The sequence below is a fragment of the Schistocerca serialis genome, chromosome 10, assembly GCF_023864345.2.
Source record: "Schistocerca serialis cubense isolate TAMUIC-IGC-003099 chromosome 10, iqSchSeri2.2, whole genome shotgun sequence".
Classification (NCBI taxonomy): Eukaryota; Metazoa; Arthropoda; class Insecta; order Orthoptera; family Acrididae; genus Schistocerca; species Schistocerca serialis.
The window spans coordinates 239,924,586-239,944,999 of record NC_064647.1 but is presented as its reverse complement, the minus strand read 5'-3'; the positions used below and the strand labels follow the sequence as shown (position 1 = coordinate 239,944,999).

General features: G+C 45.3%; 1 pseudogene; it reads right to left on the bottom strand.

Moving 5' to 3' along the window:
* Positions 1 to 15,077: 15,077 nt before the first annotated feature.
* LOC126425376 (5S ribosomal RNA) lies at positions 15,078 to 15,195 on the bottom strand (annotated as a pseudogene).
* Positions 15,196 to 20,414: the final 5,219 nt, after the last annotated feature.

Here is a 20,414-nt window from a genome sequence, read left to right as displayed (position 1 = left end):
AACCTCAACGCATTTGGCAGTACGTGTAACGACATTCCTCTCAACAGAGAGTAGTTCGCCTTCCGTAATGTTCGCACATGCATTGGCAATGCACTGCCGCATGTTGTCAGCCGTTGTCGGTGGATCACAATAGCAGATATCCTTCAACTTTCCTCACAGAGAGAAATCCGGGAACTTCAGATCCGGTGAACGTGCGGGCCATGGTATGGTGCTTCGATGACCAATCCACCTGTCATGAAATATGCTATTCAATACCGCTTCAACCTGCCGGCCGAAGTGGTCGTGCGGTTAAAGGCGCTGCAGTCTGGAACCGCAAGACCGCTACGGTCGCAGGTTCGAATCCTGCATCGGGCATGGATGTTTGTGATGTCCTTAGGTTAGTTAGGTTTAACTAGTTCTAAGTTCTAGGGGACTAATGACCTCAGCAGTTGAGTCCCATAGTGCTTAGAGCCATTTGAACCGCTTCAACCGCACGCGGGCACATGAAGTACATCGCCATTCTGTCATGAGGTGAAACATCTTGTAGTACCATCGGTAGAACATTATGTGGGAAATCAGCATACATTGCACCATTTAGATTGTCATCGATAAATGGGGGCCAATTTTCCTTCGTCCCATAATACCGCACCATACATTAACCCCCCAACGTCGCTGATGCTCCACTTGTCGCAGCCATCGTGGATTTTCCGTTGCCCAATAGTACATGTTATGCCGGTTTACGTAGTCGCTGTTGGTTCAAAAATGGTTCAAATGGCTCTGAGCACTATGGGACTTAACATCTGAGGTCATCAGTCCCTAGAACTTAGAACTACTTAAACCTAACTAACCTAAAGACATCACACACATCCATGCCCGAGGCAGGATTCGAACCTGCGACCGTAGCAGTTCCGCGGTTCCGGACTGAAGCGCCTAGAACCGCACGGCCACCGCTGTTGGTGAACGACGCTTCGTCGCTAAATAGAACGCGTGCAAAAACTCTGTCATCGTCCCGTAATTTCTCTTGAGCCCAGTGTCAGAACTGTACACGACGTTTAAAGTCGTCGCCATGCAATTCCTGGTGCATAGAAATGTGGTACGGGTGCAATCGATGTTGATGTAGCATTCTCAACACCGACGTTTTGGAGATTCCCGATTCTCGCGCACTTTGCTACTGATGTGCGGATTAGCCGAGACAGCAGCTAAAACACCTACATGGGCATCATCATTTGTTGCAGGTCGTGGTTGACGTTTCACATGTGGCTGAACTTTTCCTCTTTCCTTAAATAACGTAACTATCCGGCGAACGGTTCGGAGACTCGGATGATGTCAAAAAAAAAAAAAAAAATGGTCAAATGGCTCTGAGCATTATGGGACTTAACATCTGAGGTCATCTGTCCCCTAGAACTTAGAACTACTTAAACCTAACTAAACTAATGACATCATACACACCCATGCCTGAAGCAGGATTCGAACCTGCGACCGCAGCGGTCGCGCGTTTTCGGACTGTAGCGCTCGGCCACTCCGGCTGGCGTTGGATGATGTCGTCCAGGATACAGAGCAGCATAAATAGCACACGTCCATTGGGCATTTTGATCACAATAGCCATACATCAACATGATATTGACCTTTTCCGCAATTGATAAACGGTCCATTTTAACACGGGTAATGTATCACGAAGCAAAAACTGTCCACACTGGCGGAATGTTACGTGATAGCACGTACTTATGCGTTTGTGACTATTACAGCGCCATCTGTCACAAAGCGAAACAACTGGTCCAATAAGACATTCATATTTCTTTACGTACTACACGAATATTTAATAAAAATTGGGCGTTCCTATTTAAGAAAACGCAGATGATAGCCGTTTGACCTATGGCAGCGCCATCTAGCGGGCCAACCATACCGCCATCTGGTTTCCCCCTTCAAGCTAAACTAGTTTCGTTCTTTGTAGTTTTTTCGTTTGGCTTATTTCGTGAGATATTTGGCCCGGTCACTATCAATGGATCACCCTGTACACGTGGACTGCTTCTCTCTTTCTTATACTATAAATGCCTTGTAATATTATTGGATTTCAGATACTTTGCATATGAGATATTTGTCACAAAAGAAAAGGACAGCCAACGAGCTGTAGTTCGTAAAGATGCTAAGCATCACAGCATGAGAGTAATTTTTTTTATGTGCTCCTATACCAAGACGCGCGTCCATCGTTTAAATACTCTAAATAAACACTATGACCCGCTGGGCGCAGATATTTAAAATCATTGCCGTAGCGCTTGGTGGCAAGATGCTGCGAAACAGAAGAAAGAAAAATCTATGTTTTGTTGAGAAATATTCTAGAGACTTCATGACCTACTGGTACTTTTGGTCGCCGACATGTTAAGACGTACTGCATAGCATTGCTACAAGTTGTATTTTTATTTTGTGTAAAAACTATGTGAAATGACAAACATTTCAGTAACTCGGGTGTGGATACAGTGTAGTTACGCACACGGGAAGACATTTAATTTTAAGAAGGAACGGACTGACAGAGCAGCGATTATTGGACTGCGCCATGTACAAAAGAAATACCAGATGTAAGTCGTGCATTTATTGCGTATTTGTCAATGTCTAGTAGCTTAAAGCTAATTTGTTCAAATTGTATTAATATTCTACGATGTAGTAATTTTCTTCTTATTCTTTTCTTTCACTAACCAAAAATAATGTTCAAATTGTATATGAGCTTTGTTACAGGTTCGCTCTTTATCACGGTGTCTCGATTGTATTTGGGAGACCACTAATGTGTTCAACTTCCGATCTGTTAATCCTTCTCTTACGAAATTCCACTTCATTGCTTTCATTTCCATTTTTACATTCAAACAGGTCCCTTAGGTATTTTCATCGAAGATTCTGATTGCGTGAAGGCAATCTGGGTCAAAAGGTCAGTTATTCGCGTAATTAATCCGTACGTCTCCTGAACACAATCGAGAACTGACGCATCGGTGATCAATTAATCATCTCCCTCTCTTTTAAAGTCGTACTTAAAAAACAGCCACACTGGATAGCCTTAAGCATTTTGCCAGTAAATATTACCAACAAACAGTGACAGCATTACTATTATTATTTACTACTATTTCTTAAACAGTGTAAGCAAGTTCCTAACGGCAGAGCCTCAGTTTGTTCTAAATATGTTTCACTGTTTTAACGACATATATTTCACGAATAACTGATTGAAATATTGTTGTAATAATTGTCTTCTTTTCTAGTTTCGACACCTGTAAATTCCCTTCTACACGAAGTGCACATCTAGCGCAAAGACCAGGGAAGGGAAAAATACACATGACTGTATGTATGCAGGGTGTTTCCGTAAGAGAGTGCAAAAAATTTGACAGGACATAAAGGATGCTCCACTGAACAATTTGAGGTAGGAAACTTGGGGTCGGAGAAGCCAGCTCCAGAGGATAGTAGGAACAAAATCACAGTAATGTGCTCTTTCCTATTTACATTAGTTACAGTTAACTGCAAGTACCACCACTGACACGATGAACGTACCATCTGTACTGTATCTTGCAAAATGTGCCATTAACCTCTATGTGAGCATGGCATCGACGAACAAGATTCTGAAGCAACCTAGAAAACATCCCTGGTACATTACGAATCACATCACAGGTAGCAACAATTCTGGCAACTAATTCCATCCCCGTATCCACTCGGGTCTCATACCCAAGTGACTTAACATATTCGCATAGGAAATAATCAAGGGGTTCAGGTCAGGTGACTTCATAGGCCCGTGGCATAGGACTTCCGCTTCCAATCTAACGACCACGAAATACTTCTTCGTAATCAGGCTTGTATTCCTCGTTTCCTTGCAGGATGTAGAGAATGTACACGTAAATAAACAGCACAGTACGTGTAAACGTGTACGCGAGTTAGTTGTAAATAAGGTGGAAAACAGTAAGGCTAGACATAGCGGCAGATAAATTTACCGCCATATAACCTTAAGCCGGCTTCTCCGACTCCAGGTTCCCTACCTCAAATTGTTCAGTGGAGCTTTGTCTATGTCCTGTTACATTTCTGCACGCTCCTATGGAAACACCCTGTATGATCGCCCGATTGCTGATTTAATGTTCACTTGACAACACACAAACACTTGTTCATCAAATTCGGCTCATAGGTATGAATCATATGCATGTTAATAGCACTTTACTAAGCTCACAAGCATACCTCGTGAAAATATTTACACTTATCTGATGACTTAATTTAAGCTTTTTTGTTTCTCTATTGCAGCATCTGGAAACGACCTTTGAAGTAGGACCCAATTATGATCGTATTATAAAACGGTGGTAGTGTAAGAAAGAAAAAAAAACCTTACAAGAAGTCGATCATCGTCTCTGCGAACGAAACGACGTTATTTACTACTTCCTGTCGGGTTTGAAACCGACTGCCAGATTAGATTAGTACTTGTTCCATAGACCATGAATACGACACTTCGTAATGATGCGGAAAGTGTCATGTTAATAAAAGGTGTCTGTACAAGATATCACATTACACAAAATATTACATGACACTTAATATTTTTAATTATTTTTTCTGTGGGGGTTGGGGAAATTACCCACTTACTATATCCAAAAATTCATCTGATGAGTAGAAGTAGTTGCCATTAAGAAATTCTTTTAATTTCCTTTTAAATGCTATATGGTTATCTGTCAGACTTTTGATGCTATTGGGTAAATGACGAAAGACTTTCGTGGCAGCATAATTTACCCCCTTCTGAGCCAAAGTCACAAACAAGGCGAGACACTTCTCCTCTGGTTGCTGTCATTCAGGATCCTTTTCATGACCTCTGTTCTCTCGCCACGTTACATGGCTGCAGGTGGTACACCCTTCCTTGTACACACTCTGGACCGTCTACGCTGGTACACCAACAAATCGGACAACTGGTTTCACTGTGTCGCTACGGGCACGTGCGAACACGACAGCTGGCTTCTGCCACTCCGACGCATCTAACAGCACCTGACTGGCAGGTACACACCACTACACTGCCACGACCCACGTCAGCGACGGTGGATCACATGGGCGTTTGCTACCAGTATTACTACAGTTTCCAAGCTCCTTGTGTTTCATAAGAAACAACTTACAAGGGGAGGCCGCCAATTGTGAAATTCAGATTCAATTCATACTGCGCATAAGAAAAGCTCATGGCCAGAGGTGTAATGTGGCAAAGCAACAAGATGCACTTCTCAGCCGTTGTCGAGAAAATCGACAGTTAAAAGAAACCGTTGCGATGAAATACCCTCTATGTTTAATAATTTTCTACAGCGTCGTGGCGCAGCGGTAAGCGCTCGGGTTCGTAATCTGAAGGTCGCCGGATCGAATCTCGCGCCATGTAACAATTTTTTTTTATTATTTGTTTTTTGTAATTCAAATGTGTCTGTACACACACACACACACACACACACACACACACACACACACACATATATATATATATATATATATATATATATATATATATATATATATGTATATATATATATATATATAAATAATTCCCGGCAATCAGTTGCAACAATTATGCATATAATAAGTTGTTGAAAGTCTTTTGTCGTGGAAAAACTGGCGACTTCGAACATCATTATGTTTTCCGCAAACAAAGTTGTATTTCACAAATGTTATTAATTGTCTTCATAATGTTAACCACGTATAGTTAACGGAAGACGTAGAAACGATATTCCGAAACGAATACGTAGAGCGTAAGTCAAACGTTCGAATTAGAATAGAAACCCCACGAACACAAATTTGCTGTGGCAGGTATGAAATATAAACTCCGTTACCCGCTCGTTACACTTGAACGACAGATGTTGAATGGGCCGAAACGAGCCGCCGCGTAACAGCGTAGTTGCTTGCTAACTTCGAAAGAAGGTAGATGCGGTCCTTAGCGCAACTTATAACATCGTCGAAAATCAGTGCGGACGTGAGAGCTTTGGTACACCCTGTTAAACAAACGGAAAAATGGAGGCGGTACAACTGGCGAGCGATCCGCCTTCACCAACATGCATAAGCAATTCATTTTTTTCGTATATATATATATATATATATGAATTACAAAAAGCTTATAATAAAAAGAAAAATGTTGCATGGCGCGAAATTCGATCCGGCGACCTTCGGATTACGAACCCGAGCGCTTACCGCTGCGCCACGGCGCTGTAGAAGACTATTAATCGTAGAGAGTATTTCACCGCAACGGTTTCTTTTAACTGTCGATTTTCTCGACAACGGCTGAGAAGTGCATCTTGGTGCTTTGCCACATTACACCTCTGGCCATGAGCTTTTATTGTGCGCAGTATGAATCGAATCTGAATTTCACAATTGGCGGCCTCCCCTTGTTAGTGAGAACAGCACAGTCGTACCACGAACACTCATGGTTTGATGAGTTGAGGTGAGGAGTGCTCAACATCATGGTCATGACGAAAAGTCAGCATGCAAAACTCGTGGATGGGGACGAAGGGTGTCACCATATGTGGAGCAGTTGATAATACATTAAAGCTCCCTTCCTTTCCGAAAAACACTGTCTACATGACACCAAAAGAATAGCTTACACAGCGACTGTTTATTCCGATTATCGAGTTTGAGATTTTCAGCCCTGTGCAGTGATTCGCTGGTGACAGGAATTCTGCGTCAAATGGAAGTGAGGTAAGATAATTTCAGACACGTTCATGTAGCAGTATGTCTATTATTCCGTTGCTCCCGTTACACACCGCAGAGGCAAGGAATGCCGATCAGTGATGTTGTTTATCCTACGAGAACAGAGTTTTCCTGTTTGGTGCGGAGAAAATTTGCAGTGAACACATTCCACTCTAAAAGTCGTCGGCTGCCTTGGTTTGTTCGGAGTGGAGAGTAACGTACAATTTGGGACGAACCGTCAAGCAAGATATTAGCGTGGAAACTTCACAGTTTGAGACTCATGGTGCCATAGTTCACTAAAGTGCCCTCAAAGTTACACATTTTTCAGTCCGTTGCTGTTTTACTGGCACAATCCTCCTCACATGTCGTCACTATTCTGTCTGTCTGTCTGTCTGTCTGTCTCTCTCTCTCTCTCTCTCTCTCTCTCTCTCTCTCTCTCTCTCTCTCTCTCTCTCTCTCTCGTGTGTGTGTGTGTGTGTGTGTGTGTGTGTGTGTGTGTGTGTGTGTGTGTGTGTGTGTAAGCACGCGCGCGCTCAAGCGTTTTTTTTTGCCTTAGTTGGCCGGCCAGGATGGCCCAGCGGTTCTAGACGCTCCAGTCCGGAACCGCGCGACTGCTACGGTCGCACGTTCAAATCCTGCCTCGGGCATGGATGTGTGTGATGTCCTTAGGTTAGTTGGGTTTCAGTAGTTCTAAGTTCTAGGGGACTGATGACCTCAGAAGTTAAGTCCCATAGTGCTCAGAGCCATTTGAACCAACCAAAAAGTCAGTATAAATTTGAAAACTTAATAAACCCCGGAATAATGTAGATTTGACACACATGCTTGGAATGACATGGGGCTTTATAGAACAAAAAAACAAAAAACAAAGTTCACAAAATGTCCGACAGATGGCGCTGGACAGCAAAACGTCAGTGACCGCACATGACAATCGTGTATAAAAGGAGCTGTAATGAGAGAGAGAATCAGATGCGCCAGCAGTCGCAGCATGTTGACGTTACCTGAAAAGGCGCTTTTAGTGAAGTTGTATTATCATAATGGGGAATGTGCTAGTTCAGCGTTACGATCCTATCGCCATACGAAGGGGATTCGAACGGGTAAAGGTCCGTTGACAAATGCAGCTGTGGCGAGAATGAGTTCGAAGTTGGAAGCCACGGGTTGTTTAAACCCCGTAGTGGCCGACCGACCACCAGGCGTAATGCTGTTGAGACAGTTCAGGAAAAAATGGAGACTGTAGCGGGTTCGTCTATGCACGGGGAAGTCAGCGCTCGTGCAGTCGCACGTCGCACCGGCATTCCATACACTACTGTTTGGTTGGCACTTAGGCGTACCCTCCTATGCTATCCGTACAAAATCCATCGGCATCATTAACTGTTACCTGGCGATTTAGTGAAGCGGAGGGCATTTGCGGTGTGCGGGTTTCAAAAGATGGAGGAAGATGACGATTGGTTGAGTAACGTGTTGTGGACCTACTAAGCTCATTTCACGCTCCGAGGGTCTGTCAACGCCCACAACTGCAGAATTTGGGCTACCGAAAATTCTAGAACTGTCGTGGGAACTCCATTCATTGCACGACGAGAAAGTCACGCTATGGGTTGGACTTACCACATCTACCGTTATCGGGCCTGTTTTCTTCGAGGAAATGAGTGATTCTGGTTTTCTAACTGCTACCGTGACGAGTGAGAGGTACGCCGATATGTTACAGAATCGCATCATCCCCAGCCTGGTTGATAAACACCTGCTGGAACGTACGATGTTTACGCAGGTTGGCACTCCACACCATATTGCCAGACGCGTGAAAGATCTCTTGCGCGCGTCGTTTGGTGATGGTCGTGTGCTCAGCCGCCACTTCCGTCATGCTTGGCCTCCCAGGTCCCCAGACCTCAGTCCGTGCGATTATTGGCTTTGGGGTTACCTGAAGTCGCAAGTGTATCGTGATCGACCGACATCTCTAGGGATGATGAAAGACAACATCCGACGCCAATGCCTCACCATAACTCCGGACAAGCTTTACAGTGCTGTTCACAACATTATTCCTCGACTACAGCTATTGTTGAGGAATGGTGATGGACATACTGAGCATTTCCTGTAAAGAACATCATCTTTGCTTTGTCTTACTTTGTTATGCTAATTATTGCTATTCTGATCAGATGAAGCGCCACCTGTCGGACAGTTTTTGAACTTTTGTATTTTTTGGGTTCTAATAAAACCCCATTTCATTCCAAGCATGTGCGTCAATTTGTACCTCTCTGTCTACATTATTCCGTGATTTATTCAGTTTTCAAATTTATGCGGACTTTTTGATCACCCGGTAGATGTAGATGGAGAAGTCCGGACTATGGGGAGGATGTCGAAAAATCTGCCAGCCTTAAAGTCAGAGTTTTTACTTGGTTCGATTTGCGGCATCGGGTCGTGCCCTGTCGTGATGGGCGTAACATAGCGGATTATCATTTGGGTTGGGGGAGGTCTGGGCTAGATCGCGAGTGGCATTTGTGTTGCGTGCGATCCAAGGCGTGGATTCTGGGCGCACGGGACCTCACGCACGGGTTCGGCTGTGGGGGCGTGTCGCCCTCTGGGTGGCCAAAGCTCCATGCACGGAGGTGCGGTCGTCCCAGTGGCACTGGCGGTCCAACGTGGCCAACTGCTGGGCCGTGCAGAACTGACAGAAATTAAAAGTGGCGACCGTGGCGGGAGTCCTGCGGGTAGCGCAAGCAACAGCTTCTCCCAGCTCATACAGCGTAAACCGTATTAGGAACAATGAAGTACTGTACGTCATGTGAAAGAAGGAACGATTACGGTTCTGCCGGTGTGCAGATATTGACTGTAGTCATAATATATAAAAATATACAGCACTAAGAAGTTCTTCTTCGCCCTACTGTTCAATATGTACGTCGAAGAGGCAATGGTGGAAATAAGAGAAAGGTTCAGGAGTGGAAGTAAAATTCAAGGTGAAGCGTTATTAAGGATATGATTCGGTGATGACATTGCTAACCTGGGTGAAAGTGAAGAAGAATTAAAGGCTCTCCTGAACGAAATGAACAGTCTAATGAGTTCAGAATGTGGATGGAGAATAAATCGAAGCAAGACGAAAGTAATACGAAGTAGCAGCAATGAAAACATCGAGAAATTTAACATCAGGACTGATAGCCACGAAGTCAATGAAGTTAAGGAATTCTGCTACCTAGGCAGTAAAATAACCAATGACGGACAGAGCAAGGAGGACATCAAAAGCAGACTAGCACTGGAAAAAAGGGCATTCCTATTCAAGAGAAGTCTACTAGTATCAAACATAGGCCTTAATTTGAGGAAAAAAGTTTCTGAGAATGTATGTTTGGAGGACAGCATTATATGGTAGCGAAACATGGACTGTGGGAAAACCGGAACAGAACAGAATTCAAGTGACTGAGATGTAGTACTATAGACGAATGTTGAAAATTACATGGACTGATAAGGCAAGGAATGAGGAGGTTCTGCGCAGAATCGGAGAGGGAAGGAATATGTGGAAAACACTGATAAGAAGAAGGGACGGGATGATAGGACATGTGTTAAGACATGATGGAATGACTTCTATGGTGCTACATGGAGCTGTAGAGGGCAAAAACTGTAGAGGAAGACAAACAGTGGAATACATCCAGCAAATAATTTAGGAAGCAGGTTGCAAGTGCTACTCTGAGATGAAGAGGTTGGCACTGGAGAGGAATTCGTGACGCGCCGCTTCAAACCAGTCAGAAGACTGATGACTTAAAAAGAGAAGTCAGAAAATTCATTATAGCTTTTTTATTATTGAATTTACAAAGTAAATCACCGGGCGAATTGGCGTAATGGTTAGCACACTGGATTCGCAGCCGGCCGGAGTGGCCGTGCGGTTCTAGGCGCTACAGTCTGGAGCCGAGCGACCGCTACGGTCGCAGGTTCGAATCCTGCCTCGGGCATGGGTGTATGTGATTTCCTTAGGTTAGTTAGGTTTAATTAGTTCTAAGTTCTAGGCGACTGATGACCTCAGAAGTTAAGTCGCATAGTGCTCAGAGCCATTTGAACCTGGATTCGCATTCGGGAAGACGACGGTTCAAACCGGCGTCCGGCAATCCTGATATAGATTTTCCGTGAGTTCCCTAAACCGCTTCAGACATATGCCCGGATGGCTCCTTTGAAAGAGCACGGCCGAACTCCTTCTCCATCCTTCCCTGATCCAATGGGACTTATGACCTCCCCTCCACCGAATCAACCAAACAACCAATTAACAAAGTAAATAGAGCACTCAGTCTGTAGCTCTCCACGAAGCGCTTCGATTGATATATTTACACTATAATTAACTAAAGTGTTAGATGGATTTTAACTGAGAATCGATATAAAATCTGTTACAACACAAGTACACATGCAGGATGGCAGTATGCATCGGCGGAAGTCGTTATATTCAATCACTAGTTCTTAACGTGTACTATTTTTCACTCGTGTTTTATGAAATGTTTGTAAAATTTGTTTTGCCTTGCCCATGACCTGACAACTATGCCAGATATCTTAATTCTATATAGTGCACTGCAAATAAGAGCAAAAATTCGATAAATGGTTCAAATGGCTCTGAGCACTATGCGACTTAACATCAGTGGTCATCAGTCCCCTAGAACTTAGAACTACTTAAACCTAATTAACGTAAGGACATCACACACATCCATGCCCGAGGCAGGATTCGAACCTCCGACCGTAGCGGTGGCGCGGTTCCAGTTTGAAGCGCCTAGAACCGCTCGGCCACTCCGGCTTGCAAAAATCCGATACGAAAGAGGTGTCATACCTATATTTTCTGTTATCTTTGATGGCAAGAAGTGTATGAACTGTTTTCAAGCACTGAAACGAATAGCAGTCGTTAAACTGCACGTAGAATCAAATGTAAGATATCGATTAGCACTGGAATGTTAGCGATCATGCAATGGTGTTGTCAGAAACTCAATGTTACTAGTGTAGCAAAAGATGTAAATTAGGCTGGTGAGACTACGAAACTCGTTAATTGGGGTAAAAGTTAGATTTTTCATGAAGGGGTGAACCGAGGCTATGGAAGAGCGGCGGCCATCTTGATGTCTTGATGGAGGTCGGTGTGGCCTGATTTGGGCACTAGCTGCGCGCGTCGGCTCAGCGTCCGGGATGACCTGGTTGTGGCAACGTCTGTGGGGCGTTCCAACTGCGCTAAGTTTGTAAGACAGGAGCTCTTCAGGTCGTCGGCTGCGGCAAAAGGAATTATTTCACGCGAGTTGACTGTGGACTTACAATACCTCGGCATTACATCTACATCTACACAAATACTCCGCAATCCACCATACGGTGCGTGGCGGAGGGTAACTCGTACCACAACTAGCATCTTCTCTCCCTGTTCCACTCCCAAACAGAACTAGGGAAAAATGACCGCCTATATGCCTCTGTACGAGTCCTAATCTCTCTTATCTTTTCTTGGTGGTCTTTCCGCGAAACGTAAGTTGGCGGCAGTAAAATTGTACTGCAGTCAGTCTCAAATACTGGTTCTCTAAATTTCTTCAGTGGCCATGCACGAAAAGGACGCCCAGCGCTCTGATAATTTTTTGCTCGCAGATGGACAGAACTTCTTATTTTCCATATGAAATGGGTTTTTATTAATGAAATGCGCCGTGCTAATATGTCGTGGTCGAATGGGTTCCATATTAAAACCAAACGTTTCGTCACCATCTGCGGAGGACATTTTAAAATGTGAATTCCTAAGGGACCAAACGGGTGACGTCATCGTTTCAAACACTTGCACACTACTTAAACTAACTTACGCTAAGACCAACAAACACACACCCATGCCCGAGGGAGGACTCGAACGTCCGGCGGGAGGGGCCGTGCAATCCGTGACATGGCACCTCAAACCGCGCGGCCACTCCACGTGGCGAGGACACTTTGAAGGAGGGTCGTAGCTACTTTGAATGTCCGATTCACACCCCAGCTCAGTAGCGGGCCAGGATGCGATTTGGATAATCAAAGTGGCTAATATCCCGCTTGAAAGTATATTCTGCAAATGGGGACGAAACGTTGGCTTGTAATGTGAAACCCATTCGATCATTGCATAATAGCTCGGAAAATTTTTTGTGACGCTTCCGGCCCTGAAGGTTTACATTTTAAAAATGAGTTTCTTTACATAGGGTTGAACTTCCAGTCAGTTAGCCGTAGGGGACTTAAAACACACTGAAGCACCAAAGAAACTGGTACAGGCATGCGTATTCAAATGCAGAGATATGTGAACAGGCACGATACGGTACTCCGGACGGCGACGCCTATATAAGACTACAGGTGTGTGGCGCAGTTGTTAGATCGGTTACTGCTGGTACAACGGCAGGTTATCAACATTTCAGCGAGTTTGAACGTGGTGTTATAGTTGGCGCGCGAGCGGTGGGACACAGCTACTCCGAGGTAGCGATGAAGTGGGGATTTTCCCGTACGACCATTTCACGTGTGTACCGTGAATATCAGGAGTCCTGTAAAAAGTCAAATCTGAGGCTGCGGCCGGCAAAAGATCCTGCAAGAGCGGGACCCACGACGACTGATGAGAAGCGTTCAACTTGACAGATCTGCAGTTTTCAATGCTGAGCCGTCAACAAAGGTGTCAGCGTGTGAAGAATTCAACGAAACATCATCGATATGGGAAAGCCCACTCGTGTACCCTTTAAGACTGCACGACACAAATCTTTACTCCTTTCCTGGCCCTGTCAACATCTACATTGCACTGTTGATGACTGAAAACATGTTGTCTGGTTTGGTTTCAAATTGTATCGAGCGGATGGACGTGTGTACGGGTCTGGAGACAACCTCACGACTCCAATGACCCTGCGTGTTAGCAGGGACTGTTCAAGATGGTGGAGACTCTGTAATTGTGTGGGCCGGGTTCAATTGGAGTGATATGGGACCTCTGATACGTCTAGATACGACTCTGACAGGTGACACATACGTAAGCACCCTGTCTGGTCACCTGCATCCATTCATGTCCATTGTGCATTCCGACGGAGTTGGACAATCCCAGCAGGACAATGTGACACCCCACACGCCCAGAACTGCTGCAGAGTGGCTCCAGGAACACTCTTCTGTTAAAACACATCCGATCGCCACCGAACTCACCAAACATGAACATTACTGAGCATATCTGGGATGCCATGCAACGTGCTCTTTAGAAGAGATCTCCACCCCCCGTACTCTTACGGATTTATGAACAGCCCTGCAGGATTCATGGTGTCAGTTCCCTCCAGCACTACTTGAGACATTAGCCGAGCCCATGTCGTGTTGCGGCACCTCTGCGTGATCGCTGTTGGGGAGGGGGGGGGGGGGGGGGGGAGGCACTACACGATATCGATATTAGGCAGGTTTACCAGTTTCTTCGGCTATTTAGTGTATTTGCGCTACTAAATGACACCTAGGTTGCAGCTTCTTGTGTCGGTTAGACTCTGTTTGGGTGTGAGCAGGTATACGATTTATCTTCGTTCAAGATTTAGCTGTGAACGCAGCCTTTATTTTTCCAGTTGATTTATTTTACTAAAATGAAATGAGCGTGTGGCATTGTTGGCCGGAAGGCCCCATCCGGGGAAGTTCGGCCGCCGAGTTTCGAGTCTTATTTCACACGACTTCACATTGGCGCCTTTTGTGATAAAAGTAAACCCACCAACAAAAAGTAAATGCAAAGTCAGTATTTTATTCTCTTATCCCATTGGCTTGCCTGCGGATGTCTGACCTCTGTTAAATGCGAGTTTACGTAACTTATAGTCAGCCTTGGCGTCCTAATATCAGTTATCGGACCCGTAAGCAAGAATAAAATAAAATATAATTTAAGCTTCACGAGACAATTTTAAAGAGAGCTGACCTAAAAATCTGAGGCACCCCTTCAGACAGTTTGGAAATTGTGAACCGACATCTCGCACACTCAATTCAGACATGTTGTGCAGTTACATCAGTCGCACCTGAATATCTTCCTCGACCACTTTCATCACAAAAACAGCGTTAACCGCCCTATATTGACAGCCCAAATCCAACAGGCATGGGGCTCCATCGCTCAAACGGACACCCGGCACCTGTATAACACAGAGCGTGCACGTTTGCATGCTTGCATTCAACAATCTGGCTGTTACACCGGTTATTAATGTACCAGCATTTTACATTGGCAATTGTTTATCTAGCTCTTACATTAACCTGCGACCTTATAATGTTAATCACTTAAATACGTTATCTAAGAAAGTAAAATTAAACTCCCCCGAACAGGTTATGAAGGCACAACAGTACCGACCGGCCGCCGTGTCATCCTCAGACCACAGGCGTCACTGGATGCGGATATGGAGGGGCATGTGGTCAGCACACCGCTCTCCCGGGCGTATGTCAGTGTAAGAGACCGGAGCCGCCACTTCTCAGTCAAGTAGCTCCTCAGTTTGCCTCAGAAGGGCTGAGTGCACCCCGCTTGCCAACAGCACTCGGCAGACAGGACGGTCACCCATCCAAGTGCTAGCCCAGCCCGACAGCGCTTAACTTCGGTGATCAGACGGGAACCGGTGTTACCACGGCGGCAAGCCCGTTGGCAAATATGTTACCTAGACAAATGTATTCTCGAAGTCTCATTATTCTACGTTACATTATTTTACTATTTGTTATGTCTGGTTTTTACTCAGTTTAACGAAGGCGATGTTGGCCTGATACATTTGACGATGTGCTTTGGCTACACTGACTAAAGGATTCTTCTAAGAAATACCAAATTAAGATATTTGCTCTTTCAATAGGTGATCTGTTTATAAATGCTTATAGGTTATCCAAGTCTGCACAACGCGATCGCGATTTTTAAACAGATGTATTTTTTCTCTACGAAACGCGTAGTTGAAAAATAAAAAAAATTAAAATTGCAACCAAGACTCTTTTTAACCAATACTGTTATGCACTGGTTTGCTGTATCCCATATACGGATTGGAAGAATTTCTACATTAATTGTTTTTTGATGTCGTGATTCCTTTCTCCGTCAGTACGCACACCCGGGCAAGGGTGGGTACACAGTTAGTAATTTACATTTTGATGCTGACCGCGGTGACCGAGCGGTTCCAGGCGCTACAGTCAGGAACGGCGTGACCGCTACGGTCGCCGGCTCGAATCCTGCCTCGGGATGTGTGTGATGTCCTTAGGTCAGTTAGGTTTAAGTACACTACTGGCCATTAAAATTGCAACACCAAGAAGAAATGCACGTGAAACGGGTACTCATTGGACAAATATATTATACTAGAACTGACATGTGATTACATTTTCACGCAATTTGGGTGTATAGATCCTGAGAAATCAGTACCCAGAACAACCACCTCTGGCCGTAATAACGGCCTTGATACGTCTGGGCATTGAGTCAAACAGAGCTTGGATGGCGTGTACAGGTACAGCTGCCCATGCAGCTTCAACACGATACCACAGTTCATCAAGAGTAGTGACTGGCGTATTGTGACGAGCCAGTTGCTCGACTACCATTGACCACACGTTTTTAATTGGTGAGAGATCTGGAGAATGTGCTGGTCAGGGCAACAGTCGAACATTTTCTTTATCCAGAAAGGCCCGTACAGGACCTGCAACGTACGGTCGTGCATTACCTGCTGAAATGTAGGGTTTCGCAGGGATCGAATGAAGGGTAGAGCCACGGGTCGTAACACATCTGAAATGTAACGTCCACTGTTCAAAGTGCCGTCCATGCAAAAAAGAGGTGACCGAGACGTGTGACCAATTTCACCCCATACCATCACGCCGGGTGATACGCCAGTATGGTGATGAGGAATGCACGCTTCCAATGTGCGTTCTCCGCGATGTCGCCAAAAACGGATGCGACGACCATGATGCTGTAAACAGAAACTGGATTCATCCGAAATAGTGACGTGTTGCCATTCGGGCACCCAGTTTCGTCGTTGTGTACATCATCGCAGGCGCTCCTGCACAGGTAACCGCAACCATGGTCTCCGAGCTGATAGTCCATGCTGCTGCAAACGTCGTCGAACTGTTCGTGCAGATGGTTGTTGTCTTGCAAAACGTTCTCATCTGTTGACTCAGGGATCGAGACGTGGCTGCACGATCCGTTACAGCCATGCGGATAAGATGCCTGGCATCTCGACTGCTAGTGATACGAGGCCGTTGGTATCCAGCAGGGCGTTCCTTATTACCCTCCTGAACCCACAGATTGCATATTCTGCTAACAGTCATTGGATCTCGACCAACGTGAGCAGCAATGTCGCGATACGATAAACCGCAATCGAGATAGGCTACAATCCTACCTTTATCAAAGTGATAGTACGCATTTCTCCTCCTTACACGAGGCATCACAACAATGTTTCACCGGGCAACGCCGGTCAAGTGTTGTTTGTGTATGAGAAATCGGTTGGACACTTATATCAGCACGTTGTAGGTGTCGCTGCCGGCGCCAGCCTTATGTGAATGCTGCGTAAAGCTAATCATTTGGATATCACTGCATCTTATTCCTGTCGGTTACATTTCACGTCTGTAGAAATTTTAATGGCCAGTGGTGTAGTTCTGAGTCCAGGGGACTGATGACCTCCGATGTTAAGTCTCATAGTGCCCATAGCCATTTGAACCATTATATTTCGATACACTGAGTGATGACAAAAAGCGTTTGAGGTCATTCGCCAGGCAATCAATCACGTTTTGTGTGTCCCCACTAATTAGTACAACGGATCCCTCCGCGAGAGCGCCGTTACCGGGATTAGTAATGACCCAGCCTCTGAGTGCAGCCACTGTACACAATCACTGCACCACCACCTCCAACACACACACACACACACACACGCCCGGCGTGCCGCCGGCGCGGTTGGTTAACCCCGCCCGGTGAGCCCCTACTGGCCATAAAAACGGCGGCAGTGATCGCGCCCACTGTGCGGTCGTTAAGCCAGCCACTCACTCGGCGAGTGCTGAAGCGCGCACCCCCGGCCTCCCTCTGCCCGGTATTAATTTCATCGCCCGTGATAACAGCTTCCGGCGGGCGGCTGACGCGCCGTCGACGCAGCTATTGATTGTCCAGAGCCGGCGGCGGCGGTGGTGGCACGTTGAACCCCGAGGCGGGACGGCCGCTCCACCCTACCCCCCCTCCCACCGCCAAAGTCGTCCCCTGCCCCACCCCCCTAACCAGCGGACGGGTTGCAGCCCAGCCCCGCACTGAGGCGGCGATGAAATCGCAGCTCGTGAGCTTCCCTGCAGTTAACCCGCCGCTAAGTGGCGCTCCTGTTACTTCCCGGTAGCGCGTTAACGCCCGCTTAACCGTTTTGCGAGCTGCTCGTGTCTGCGGCGTCTCGAAAACAGAGTTGACTGTTCAACAAAAAGACTAAGACGGGTCCATAAAAGCTTCCACAACTTTCCCTACCTTCAAGAAACTGCTTGCCTTCGCAAATCACACTCCGCTTGATGTAACAATGCGAACCTCTTTTGTTTCTTGCAAATAAAGTAGTGAGAATGGCGGATTATGCACTGTCTAGTATTATAAAAAGAAATAGGTTAAATATATTTGAATTTTTTTCAATTTTAATCTGATAATTATATACAGGGTGTTACAAAAAGGTACGGCCAAACTTTCAGGAAACATTCCTCACACAAAAATTAAGAAAAGATGTTATGTGGACGTGTGTCCGGAAACGCTTAATTTCCATGTTAGAGCTCATTTTAGTTTCGTCAGTATGTACTGTACTTCCTGGATTCACCGCCAGTTGGCCCAATTGAAGGAAGGTAATGTTGACTTCGGTGCTTGTGTTGACATGCCACTCATTGCTCTACAGTACTAACATCAAGCACATCAGTACGTAGCATCAACAGGTTAGTGTTCATCACGAACGTGGTTTTGCAGTCAGTGCAATGTTTACAAATGCGGAGTTGGCAGATGCCCATTCGATGTACGGATTAGCACGGGGCAATAGCCGTGGCGCGCTACGTTTGTATCGAGACAGATTTCCAGAACGAAGGTGTCCCGACAGGAAGACGTTCGAAGCAATTGATCGGCGTCTTAGGGAGTACGGAACATTCCAGCCTATGACTCGCGACTGGGGAATACCTAGAACGACGAGGACACCTGCAATGGACGAGGCAATTCTTCGTGCAGTTGACGATAACCCTAATGTCAGCGTCAGAGAAGTTGCTGCTGTACAAGGTAACGTTGACCACGTCACTGTATGGAGAGTGCTACGGGAGAACCAGTTGTTTCCGTACCATGTACAGCGTGTTCAGGCACCATCAGCAGCTGATTGGCCTCCAAGGGTACACTTCTGCGAATGGTTCATCCGACAATGTGTCAATCCTCGTCTCAGTGCAAATGTTCGGATGAGGCTTCATTCCAACGTGATCAAATTGTAAATTTTCACAATCAATATGTGTGGGCTGACGAGAATCCGCACGCAATTGTGCGATCACGTCGTCAACACAGATTTTCTGTGAACGTTTGGGCAGACATTGTTGTGATGTCTTGATTGGGCCCCATGTTCTTCCACCTACGCTCAATGGATCACGTTATCATGATTTCATACGGCACACTCTACCTGTGCTGGTAGAACATGTGCCTTTACAAGTACGACACAACAGGTGGTTCATACACGATGGAGCTCCTGCACATTTCAGTCGAAGTGTTCGTACGCTTCTCAACAACAGATTCGGTAACCGATGGATTGGTAGAGGCGGAGCAATTCCATGGCCTCCACGCTCTCCTGACCTCAACCCTCTTGACTTTCATTTATGGGGGCATTTGAAAGCTCTTGTCTACGCAACCCCGGTACCAAATGTAGAGACTCTTCGTGCTCGTATTGTAGACGGCTGTGATACAATACGCCATTCTCCAGGGCTGCATTAGCGCATCAGGGATTACATGCGACGGAGGGTGGATGCATGTATCCTCGCTAACGGAGGACATTTTGAACATTTCCATGTAACAAAGTGTTTGAAGTCACGCTGATACGTTCTGTTGCTGTGTGTTTCCATTCCATGATTAATGTGATTTGAAGAGAAGTAATAAAATGAGCTCTAACATGGAAAGTAAGCGTTTCCGGACACATGTCCACTCAACATATTTTCTTTCTTTGTGTGTGAGGAATGTTTCCAGAAAGTTTGGCCGTACCTTTTTGTAACACCCTGTATATATATTGTGTTTCATACTAGAATGTCGTGTTCCCAGTTTGGCACAGCTTTGCCACAGGAGACACGAAAGCGGTCGAAGACGTCTGTCTTCTGGTCGGCTCCTGATCGTTGTCAGAGGGAGGCTAGGTTTTTGATTACTCAGAGACTGATATTATTTGGAAAAGAACAACCCGGATTTCTTTACGTAATCAGTATGAAATTTATAATCACGTAAGAGACCTTTAACAATGAACAATAAAAAAATTGCATTTGCAAATGAAATCATTTATGAATGGGGCAGCTATGAATTGTATAGAAGCCAAGGAGCAGCCTTCAGTTTACGACCAGGATGCCGCAGTATTCTCTGGTGTAGTAAAGGCTGTTTGATATTTACGAAAATAGTATGACATGGAGGTAAAAAAAAATATAAAGGAAAAGAATAGAATAAGAATCTGGTAAACACTAAATATATTCAAACAATTCTCACAAGCAATTAGGGCTTATTTATAAACAATAAAACTTACATAAGTACTTTTCTAACAGTAAGGTGCGATCAGATTTCAGCCTGTCCTGTGCTAGCTCCTTGGTTCCCTTTTTTCTCACAAATTACACTCATTACTTTTCTCCTTCTTTCAAGACAATTCTTGCACTGTTCAACAACTTGATAACAATAA